A 10,690-nucleotide genomic window follows, 5' to 3' on the forward strand; every position below is an offset into this window, starting at 1 on the left:
TAATGGGTTCACCTGTAACCCTATTTATATATTGATTGATTGATTGATTTTTTTATTGTGAAAATACCATACAAAGGAGTTACAATTGCATGGGCAAGATAATGAGTACATTTCTTATCAAGCATTGTTGCCTCCTCCTTTGTTTTCCCTTCCCATCTCTTCCCATCTCCCACCCCTCCCCCCGCCCCTTGTACACCCGCCCCAATGTTGTAAAGTTCGTTTTTCGACATACCATGTTGTACATCTCATTGATGCAATGGGTCCACCTGTATCCCTATTTAAACAATTTGTTTTTTCCCTTCCCTTCCACAAATTATACCAATATCAAAGACAGTGAAAACAGGGCTAATACCATGGGGGAGGTACATACAAAGCAACAAAGACATCATTTTATAAATATGTTGGAAACAATCACAAGAAAGAAAAAAAAAACATTTGAATCCTTATCTTGGGGTTCATTTCACCTAACATCAACTTGTCTGACAGTTTCTGTTTGTCTCAGACATATACTAGTTATTTCAAATAAGGGAAACCATGGGACCTATATTTCTTTAGGCCTGGCTTACTTCACAGAGCTGTTTTTTAACCTTTCCATGGTCAGCTCTCAGCTTTCTGAGTACTATTGAGGTGGTGTTCCAACCTCTCAAACCTTTTCCAGGTTCAACAGCTCAGCTTGAGTCTCCTACATCTATATACATTAATAGTATGGTTTACAAACAGTAAAAAAAGAAAAATAATATTAGACATTTAAACAGAAATAACTGACTGCATTCTTTTATCCAGGACAAAAAAATTTAGCACTGCTGCTTTTAGTCACTAATAACACTTTTTTTAGATATAATTTCATCGCTTTCATAAAACCTCCTACATAGTCCTTAGAGTGTCTTTTTGCCTCCCATTTTTATTTATTGCATTTGCATAGTAGTATATCATCCTTAAAATCATTTCATCTCATAATTAAAGTTTATCTTGTAAGTAAATACTTGTGAGACTCCAATAAAATATCAAAAAAGCTGAAAGTGGAGCTGTGGCTTAAGAGCTATAGTACAAGCCTTGAGCAAAAGAGGCTCAGGGGCACTGTACAGGCCCAAAGTCGAATTCCTAGTGTCCACACATACACAAACCCCCACCCCAGATCCCACACACAATCAGATGATAATGTCTATCAAGTTCTTCCTTAGGATGATCTTGGTGATGTCAGCAACTGTATCAAGTTTCTATCTCTCTTCCATGCATTTGTGGTAGTAGACAGCAGAGTCGCTGTAGTATAACATGTGTCTAAGACCTGGCATTAGCAAAGGCTGTCATGTAACATATCCAACACAATGTCCAGCTCTCTTGATGGTAGATCTGCACATCTTGGGACTTGATGGGACCCATGTACTCCAACTCGGTTTCCCATCCTCTGTGCCACCTGCTGCAATGATTCATTATCCATACCAAATAAGTTTCTTAACCTTTCCCAAATGATCTGAATACTGGATGCCAGAGACCTCACGGAGACACTCTGCGGCTATTCCCCTCCCTGACAGGCCATTTTACCTCCTATGCGCTCCTCACAAATGTGGGCAATGGTCTCTGAGAGACTTCGTGCCTGATCTTGGAGAGATTTAGTTTCATTGTGTCCATAAGCTTTGGGAAATCATGCAGTGAAGGGTCCAGGTTAGGAACATAGCTCCTCCTTCTGAAGGTTTTCCTGTATGTTCTCTTGGCCATTGAACAGAAGTGGGGTCTCTGAAAGGAACTTGTATGGTGTTCTCTGTCTGGCTTGGTCCATATAATATAGAACCACTTTCCCATCCCTTCAATGATTTAGGCATGCTGTATGTGATTTGTGCTGCACTGCTCGCAATGCAGTAACAATGTAGAGATCACAACTGGATGTTGTGTGGCTAGCTGTCCATACTTGGACATGAGTTCCCTGACCGGCAGGGCCCATAACTCCATGCTGGGAAAGTGAGAGGAAGATTAACTGGCTTATATCCGTGTAGTCTGAATGACCCCAGGAGGCATTGAGGCCTCCTCTTCATGTCCACGGCCCCTCAGCATATTGATAAAAATGACACACCATGCCCAGTCATCACCAAAATGCTCACCTGGTCCTGGGCATTATCACCACCATCTCACCCACTTCTCGCAAATTCAGTTAAAATGCTGCTGTCCATGAGTAAAGAGCAGAGGACAAGAAAGCAGGTACCCTAGGGAAAGTAAATACTGGACCTCTTCCACGGTGAGAAGACAATGCAACCTGCAACTATAGAATAGCGAAGGAGTTAAGATGGTTGTGCACACAGCCTGTGCAGAAAAAATGCCAGATCTAGTATGCCCTGTTCAGAGTTTCAGTCCATAATCATCTATAACAAAGACATCTCAGGTACAGATAAACCAAGTTCATAGTGTCTTTCCTTCTTTTAGTCTGTGCCATTCTGGGGTTTGCACTCAGAAAATGGACACTATCCCTGAAGTTTATGTTTTTTTCCCTCAAGGCTACTGCTTTACCAGTGGAGCCACAACTCTACTTCTAGTTTTTTTTTGTACATAATTGGGGATAAAAGTCATACAGGCTTTCCTACCCAAGTTGGCTTCAATCACTGATCCTCAGCCTCATGAATAGCTAGGATTACAGGCTTGACCACTGAGTCTGGCAGCAACCATCTTCCTTTTTTATTTCCTTTTCTTTATTTTTTGTCAGTTATGGGCCGGAATTCTGGGCTTGGGCACTGTCCCTCATCTCTTCAGATCAAGGCTAGTGCTGTACCACTTGAGCCACAGCATGTCTTCCAGCTTTCTTTCATCTTATGTGGTACTGAGGAATTGAATCCAGGGCCTTATGCATGCAAGGCAAGCACTCTACCACTGAGCCACCTTCCCAGCCTCATCTTTCATTTTCTTAAAAAAACATTAATAGGAATATGATGTTCAGAGGGGTAACAGTTAAGCCAGTGAAATTAAACAGTTGTCAGGTAATGAATACATTTTTGGGAGACAATTACAACCCTTCCCTTGCTCTAAGTTTATGTCTCCCACTGTGGGTTTTTTGTGGTTAATTGGAGATAAGAGTCTTCCAGACTTTGCTGCCCAGGGTGACTTTGAAGTACAATCCTCAGACATCAGTCTGCTGATGAGTTAGGATTAGAAGCTTGAGATTTAAAGACAGGACGACTCTTCTGAAGGTTGTTCTATATTGCCTATAGGGCTGTGGGCCTGAATGGACTTAGGCAGTGAATGCCAGGCAGGTCTCTCATCTGGAAGCATGTGTCCTACTTAAGCCTGACTGGCTCTCAGAACAGATAGGTGATGCTTTCAGAGCAAGAAACAGTGTGTAGTAGCTCAACAGAAGTCTTCACTGTATTTGTCTTATTCAACAACTACTGAGTTGCTTATATTATCAACACTTTTTCTTTCTAAAAACATATGTATTGTAAGATTGCAGTACCTACAGATTTGTAATGGCCTAGGAATATATGTGTGTTATCAGATTTAACATTCAACCTACATAAGTGTTCCAAATCATGTTTTATTTATCTTAAAGTAGTTCTTGAATATTACTCTTTATTAGTAATGATATTATTAATATAAGTATTAAAGTTCTTCAAACATGTTTCTCTTACTAGATGAATCCTTACAGTGACATTGAAAGCATCTTCTGGAGTAGCAATGGAGAAGATACTTGGTGAATACAAAGAATGAGGATGAGAAGTGTGAAAAACAGAACTAAGAGACTTACAAGTGTGACTGGGAAACATCTTCCACAGAGAAGAATCCCAGACTTTTGAAGGTATGTCAGTGTGAGAATAGGTCTTTAACCAGTTCACGTGACCACATGGGTGAGTCTCAATGTTGCCACTTAGATATTATTTTGATTCCTATATGAAAGACTTATGTCCAATGGGCTTTCACAACCCCAGATTTATGAATATTTGCTGTCTTCTTTCCTTCAATATTACTTCATACTTTAGTATTGAGTGCATTTTTTCTTTTAAAACATGAAAACAACACCATCTTTTGGACTGAGGTGTTTCCTGTCTCCCTAAGAATAGCTCTGGTATTTAAGAGTATTCCTGACAGGTTCCAGTGCCTCACTTCTTTAATACTAGCTACTCATGAGGCTGGATTTGAATATCACAGTCGAAGCCTGCCTTGGTAGGAGAGTCCGTCAGAATCTCATCTCCAATCAACTACCAAAAAAGCCAGAAGTGGAGCTGTGGATGAAGTGGTAGAGAAGCAAAAAAGGCATAAGGGCAGGCTGCACTCAGCCTGAGCCTGAGCCCCTGCCCAGCCTTCAGGCACACACACACACACACACACACACACACACACACACACACACACACACACGCACGTGTCTTCCTGCCAGGCTTGTCCATGGAGTCCCATAAAATTGTTGGAGACCTCTCTTCAAATGGACTCACCCTTTTATTCACTCCATTAATGTGGGAATTGACTCTCAGTAACCTATATCTATTGATTCAGGTTGTGTATTTTGCATCCCACTTCCTCTGCTTGTTTTCTGAGGTGAGTCTTGTTGCTCAATACAGCTGTCCATACACTTCAAGATGCTGCTTATGGTCTCGGGGCCTGCATTCACACTCCAAATGGAAAAATAAAATATAACCTGAGACACTCTGCTTACTTTGAGGACCATCTATCCAGGCAAGGGCAGCTCCCTATGAATGGCATATTGGAAGCCAGGCTCAGGGTGTTCAAAACAAACAGAAGTGAAGTGTGGAGGGCTTGAGTTGTTCTGAGGAAAAGCAGAGAATGGAGGAAGACAGAGAAACTGGGAAAAGACAACCTACCTTCCCATGTTTCCTTGCAGTTCCTGATCCACAGTATAACCTTTGCTAATTGCTCTGCTGTGTGTGTGTGTTTATGTGTGTCTTTGTGAATGTTTGCATGTGCACAGTGGCTCTGGGCCTTGAATTCAAGGGCTGGGCACTGGGAAGTCAGGATGGGCACTGGGAAGTCAGGATGAATGTGAGCAGGTATATCATATGAGTGTGTGGAAGTAACTCCATCAAACCTCTCAGTGTGTGCAACTAGTATATACAGATGAAAGTGAAAAAAATGATTAAACAATGATCAAACAACTCCTTCCTAAGCTATTTAGAGATAACTTTAAAAAGTATCAGAAAGCATTGTTGGTAGGGGATATGAAAACAGCTGTAGTTAAAACTATGGGATTATTCAAGCCAGGTGCTGGTGGCTCATACTTGTACGCCTACTCAGGAAGCTGAGAACTAAGGATCATTATTTGAAACCTTCCTAGGCTGGAAAGTTATGACACTGTATATAAGATATACTACTCAGAAAAAGCTCAAAGTGTTGCTCTGGTGCTCAAGCGGTAGAATGCCCTAAGTTCAAACCACAGGACTGGCAGAAAAAAGAAATAGTCCAAACTTAAGATGTCTAGGGAGTTTTAGACTAAATATCCTATAAAAACAAATTACTATATCTTGGGGCTCATTTGTTGTTGTTGTTGTTTTAGATATGTTATGTAAGTGTTTGGTTTTCTTTGTATATTATTCCCCCTATGGTATATTCCCTTTTGTCACTGTACTTGACTTTCATACCCTGCATCTTGTATATATATTTTTCTAATTTTGGGAGGGGAAGGGAAATTAAAAACGCTAAAACAAGGACACAGGATGACGTGTTGCAACAATGATAGCCATAAGACAGTATGTTGGAAATGAACTTTACAACTTCGGGTCGGGAGGGGAAGATTGCGGGAGGTGGAGGAGGTAAGGGATAATGGAAGAAAAACAAGGGAAGGGGTAACAATGCTTGACCAGAAATGTACTCATTGCCTTATTTATGTAACTCTAGCCCCTCTATAGACTCTTTACAATAAAATAAAATTTAAAAAATGAAAAATAACTAGTTATAACTAAAGTATGAAAGAAAAAAAAAACTTTCACCAACTGGCCTATGGCATCAGTAATTAGAAATACAGTCAATACAAATAAATTGCAATACCCCTACAGATTCATGCCCATGGCTACTTCACCTTCCTTGTCCCCTTGGGAAAGTCAGGAGAAATCATTACAAGCTTCCTATCCTATGACAGTCTACTCAATACCTGTACCAAGATTGTCATCTGTAGGACATCAGATAGAAAAAGTCAATATTCCTTCCAAAAGGTTTTCAAATGAGCCTCATAAACCATAGCCTCCTACTGTCCTGATTTAAATCTTATTTCCCTGCCCAAGCTACAAATACATATAAACTTGTGGAGGGCTCTAGAGAGATGGACAAAGACTTATAAAACATGTACTATGTTTCACACCTGTAGATAACTAAAACTAGATCCTTATATAGCACCCTGCAACAGAATCAACTCCAAATGGATCAAAGACCTTGGAGTCAAAGCAGATAGCCTGAAAACAATACAGGAAGGAAGAGGAGAACCTTTAGGTTCCTTGGCACATGCTGAAAGTTTCTTAATAAAGACCCAGAAACACATCAAATCATAGAAAGGTTGGACAAATGGGATTGCATTAAACTGCAGAGCTTCTGCATGGCAAAGGACATAGCTAGCAAGATCAATAGAAAGCCCAAGTACTGGGAGAAGATCTTCACTAGCCATACAATGGACAAGGGTCTCATATCTAAAATATATTTAGAACTCAAAAACTTAAATTCCCCAAGAACAAATCTTCAAAGAAACAACTGCCCCATAAATAAGTGGGCTAAAGACTTTAAGAGAAAGGTCTCTGAAGAGGAACTAAGAATGGCCAATAGACACATGAAGGAATCCTCAACTTCTCTAGCCATAAAAGAAATGCAAATCAAGACAATGTTGAGATTCCACCTCATCCCAGTTAAAATGGCTATAATCAAGAACTCTAATAATAACAGATGCTGGAGGGGATGTGGTCAAAAAGGAACCTTACTGCACTGTTGGTGGGAGTGTAAACTTGTTCATCCACTTTGGAAAGCAGTATGGATAGTCTTCAAAAGACTCGACATAGAGCTTCCCTATGACCCAACAATCCCACTTTTGGGCATTTACCCAAATGATCACAAACAAGGCTATATTAAAGCTACCAGCACAACTGTTTATTGCAGCATTATTTACCATAGCTAAGGTATGGAACCAACCCAGATGTCCCTCAGTAGATGAATGGATCAAGAAAATGTGATATATTTATATATGTATATATATGTATACATACATACATATACACACACACATATATATATACATATGTGTGTGTGTGTGTGTGTGTGTGTATATATATATATATATATATATATATATATATAAAATAGAATTCTATGCCTCCATCAGAATTACCTCATCCCACTTGTTAGGAAATAGAAAGACTTGGAAAATATTATATTAAGTGAAGTAGGCCAGACCCCAAAAAACGTAGGTCCTATAGTTTCCCTTTTTTGCAATAACTAGTATATGTCTAGACAAGAAGGAAAGATCAAAAGCTATGTACATATGACCATATAGGATGATGTTAAGTGAAATAAACCCCAATACCGGAGTTCCAGTGCTTTTTTCTTCCTTGCTATTGTTTTTAACATATTTATAATGTACTATGTGATTTTTTTTTGTTTCTCTGGTATGTTCTTCCTCCAGGGTATTACTCCTGTTTTCACTGTATTTGTTTCTGGTGACCTGCATCTTGTATGTACATAACAAGATACTTAAATAAGGATACAGTTTAACCCATTGTAACAATGAGATGTACAAAATACTGTGTTGTAAACAAACTTTACAACATTGGTGGGGGGTGGGAGGTGTTGGGAAGGTGGGGAGGGAAGGGATGTTTGGGGAAAAGAAAGGAGGTGGTGACAATGCTCTCTAGGAATTGTACTCACTACTTTACTCAAGTAACTGTAAAACTTCTGTACAATATTTTTACACTAAAACATTTTAAAAACAGCTTAAAGAACATACAATATGTTTTAATAAATTGGATGAGGATTCATAAAAGGCATGTTTTGAATTTTCTTTATTTTTAAAATAGAATGAGGGCTGGGAAGTTTGCTTAGCGGTAGAGTGATTGTCTTGCATGCGTGAGGCCCTGAGTTTGATTACTCATCACCACATAAGTAGGAAAAAGCCAGAAGTGGTGCTGTGGGTCAAATGGTAAAGCACTATTCTTCATCTAAAGAGCTGAAGGACAGTGACCAGGCCCAGATTTCAGTGTTCAGGCCCCATGACTGACAAAATGAAAGAAAGAGAGTTGAGATAGTGTCCAGGGCCGAAGTTCAAGCCCTGAAAAAGTACCCCCTCACCAAACACAAAATCATACACAGGGCTGGGATTCAGCTTAGCAGCTTACCATGCATGAGTTTTGATCCCTAAAACAAGGAAAGGGAGAGATTGGGTGAGGGAAGAGAGAGGGAGGGAGAAAAGGAGAGGGAGAAATAACTGCATATAGAAAAGAGGGTAGCTCTGCATAATAAATGATATTCATTAGGGTACATGGTCAGGCAAACATTTTCTGTAAAGGAACAAAGTACGTCCAGGCCTTGGGAGCCACATGATATGCCGTAAGTATTACATTCTTCTGTGGCAATGTGACAGAGGACACAGATAGAATGAATGCATTAAAACTTTACTAGCATTCACTGAAATTTGAATTCTATTTTTATTTGAAATATGGCTAGTGTAACTGTGTGTCTGAATTTTTAATTTTATGCAATTTTGCTTACTGTAAGAATTGTCACTTACAGCTTTGTGGCTGGCTACCCAACTGAGTAGAACAAGTCTGGCCTCTAATGAAGTCTTAGAGAACCTCCAAAGTAATCCAGGAATACAAGCAACGGAAGTCACTCACCTTTTTGGTAGTCACAGTAAGAAACAGTAAAACAAGAAAATAAATGAACCTACAATTAAAAACACCAAAGGAGCTTTAAGCGAAATTCAGCAAAATTTATCTAGTATTTAAAGCTTAATCCTCAGATTTCAGCATTCTGAGTAGCTAGGATTACAAATGTGAACTACTCTCATGTATTTGTTAGTTTTTTAAATACCAAGTCATCATTGTCACTTACCTGGCAGGGGAGATACCATGATCACGAAGGTGGTTTTCCCAGGGCAAGGCTTATCTATTGCACTCCAGATGTGCTGACACCGTGATTTCCCCAAATGTGGGAAATTCGACTGCATAATTTATCGTAGTGGGGGACTGTGTTAGTGCTCTTTTCTGGATAGATAGATAGGTAGATGGATGGATAGATTGATAAATAGCATTGTATTTTATACTGCCCTCGTCTCCTTTCCTGCACTCAGCAGTCACTTGGTCCTAAGGATACTGTAAAGGATGAGGTACCTCTAGGCTTACTTTGTAGTTTCTAGGAACTACAAGGAGTAGAGAAATCAGCTACAACTCACCATGAGAAAATAAATGAGGAAGTTGGGTGCAGGTGGCTTACACATGTAATCCTAACTACTCAAGAGGCTGAGATCTGAGGATTGCAGTTCAAAGCCAGCCCAGTTAGGAAAGCTCAGGAGATTCTTATCTTCAATTAACCACCAGAAAACCAGAAGTGGGCTCTGGCTCAAGTGGTAGAGCACTTCACTTGAGCTGAAGAGCTCAGGGACAGCACCCAGAGTTCAAGTCCCATGACTTACAAATAGAAAGAAAACAAATGAGTAACCAGAGCCAATGGCTCATACTTGTAATTCTAGCGAGTCAGAAGGCTGAAATCTGAGAATCAAGGTTCAACACGAGCCTAGGAAGGAAAATCTATGAGATTCTTATTTCCAATTAACCACTGAAAACCATAAGTTACAATGTAACTCAAAGCGGTAGAACACTAGCCTTGAGCAAAAAGATCAAGGACAGGATCCAGAAACTGAGTTCAAGCCCCACAACCGAACAAAAAAAAAAAAGAAAAGAAAAAGGAATGAGAAGCCACCTTAATGAAATAGCTAAGCAAGTACAATATACAGAATAACTCCTCCCTTCCTTCTTTTCTTCCTTCTATTCCTTCACATCCTTTCCCCCTTTCTATCCTAGAACTTAAACTCAGGGCTTCATGCATTTTAGGTAGGTACTCTACTAGATGATCCATACATGTGCTTTTTTTGGCTTTAGTCATTTTTCTTTCTTTCTTTCTTTTTGGAGGGCGGTCCAGTCATGGGGCCTGAACTTTCGGCCTGGGCACTGTCCTTCAGCTCTTCAGCTCAAGGCTAGCATTCTACCACTTGAACCACATCGCCACTTCCGGCTTTTTTCTTTTTACTTATGTGGTGCTGAGGAATCGAACCCAGGCCCTCAGGCATGCAAGACAAGCGCTCTACCACTGAGCTACCTTCCCAGCCCTCATTTTTCTTTTGTTGGTTATGTGACTTGAACTCTGTGCCTGGGTGTTGTCCCAGAGCTCTTCAGCTCAAGGCAAGGGCTCTACTGTTTGAGCCTGTGTAGCTAAGATTACAGGCATGTGCCACCTGCGCCCGGCTTGGCTTAGCTATTTTTGTGGTAGGGTTTTATGTCTGTGATCAGGCCGGTATGGACGACAATCCTTCTTTTTACCTAAGAAGCACAATGCGTTGGGTTCAGATGTTGATTGAGATCCAATATTTTTAATGTTTTTCCTGGGCTAACATCAAATCATAATCCTCTCTGTATCAGTGAAGACCCAGCAGCAAGCATTACATCCCTGGCTCAAATTTCTGATGACTAAAACATCTGAACAAAGTTTTAATAATTTTAAATGTTGA

General features: G+C 40.0%; 1 non-coding gene across 1 annotated transcript; it reads left to right on the plus strand.

Annotated features, from left to right (window-relative positions):
• Positions 1 to 9,010: 9,010 nt before the first annotated feature.
• On the plus strand, positions 9,011 to 9,173 carry LOC122126920. The gene has a single exon (XR_006151043.1). It is a non-coding gene; the product is annotated as a U1 spliceosomal RNA (small nuclear RNA).
• The last annotated feature ends 1,517 nt before the right edge of the window (positions 9,174 to 10,690 follow it).

Source organism: Dipodomys spectabilis, unplaced genomic scaffold (genome assembly GCF_019054845.1).
Source record: "Dipodomys spectabilis isolate Male_0828 unplaced genomic scaffold, ASM1905484v1 ptg000290l, whole genome shotgun sequence".
Lineage (NCBI taxonomy): Eukaryota > Metazoa > Chordata > Mammalia > Rodentia > Heteromyidae > Dipodomys > Dipodomys spectabilis.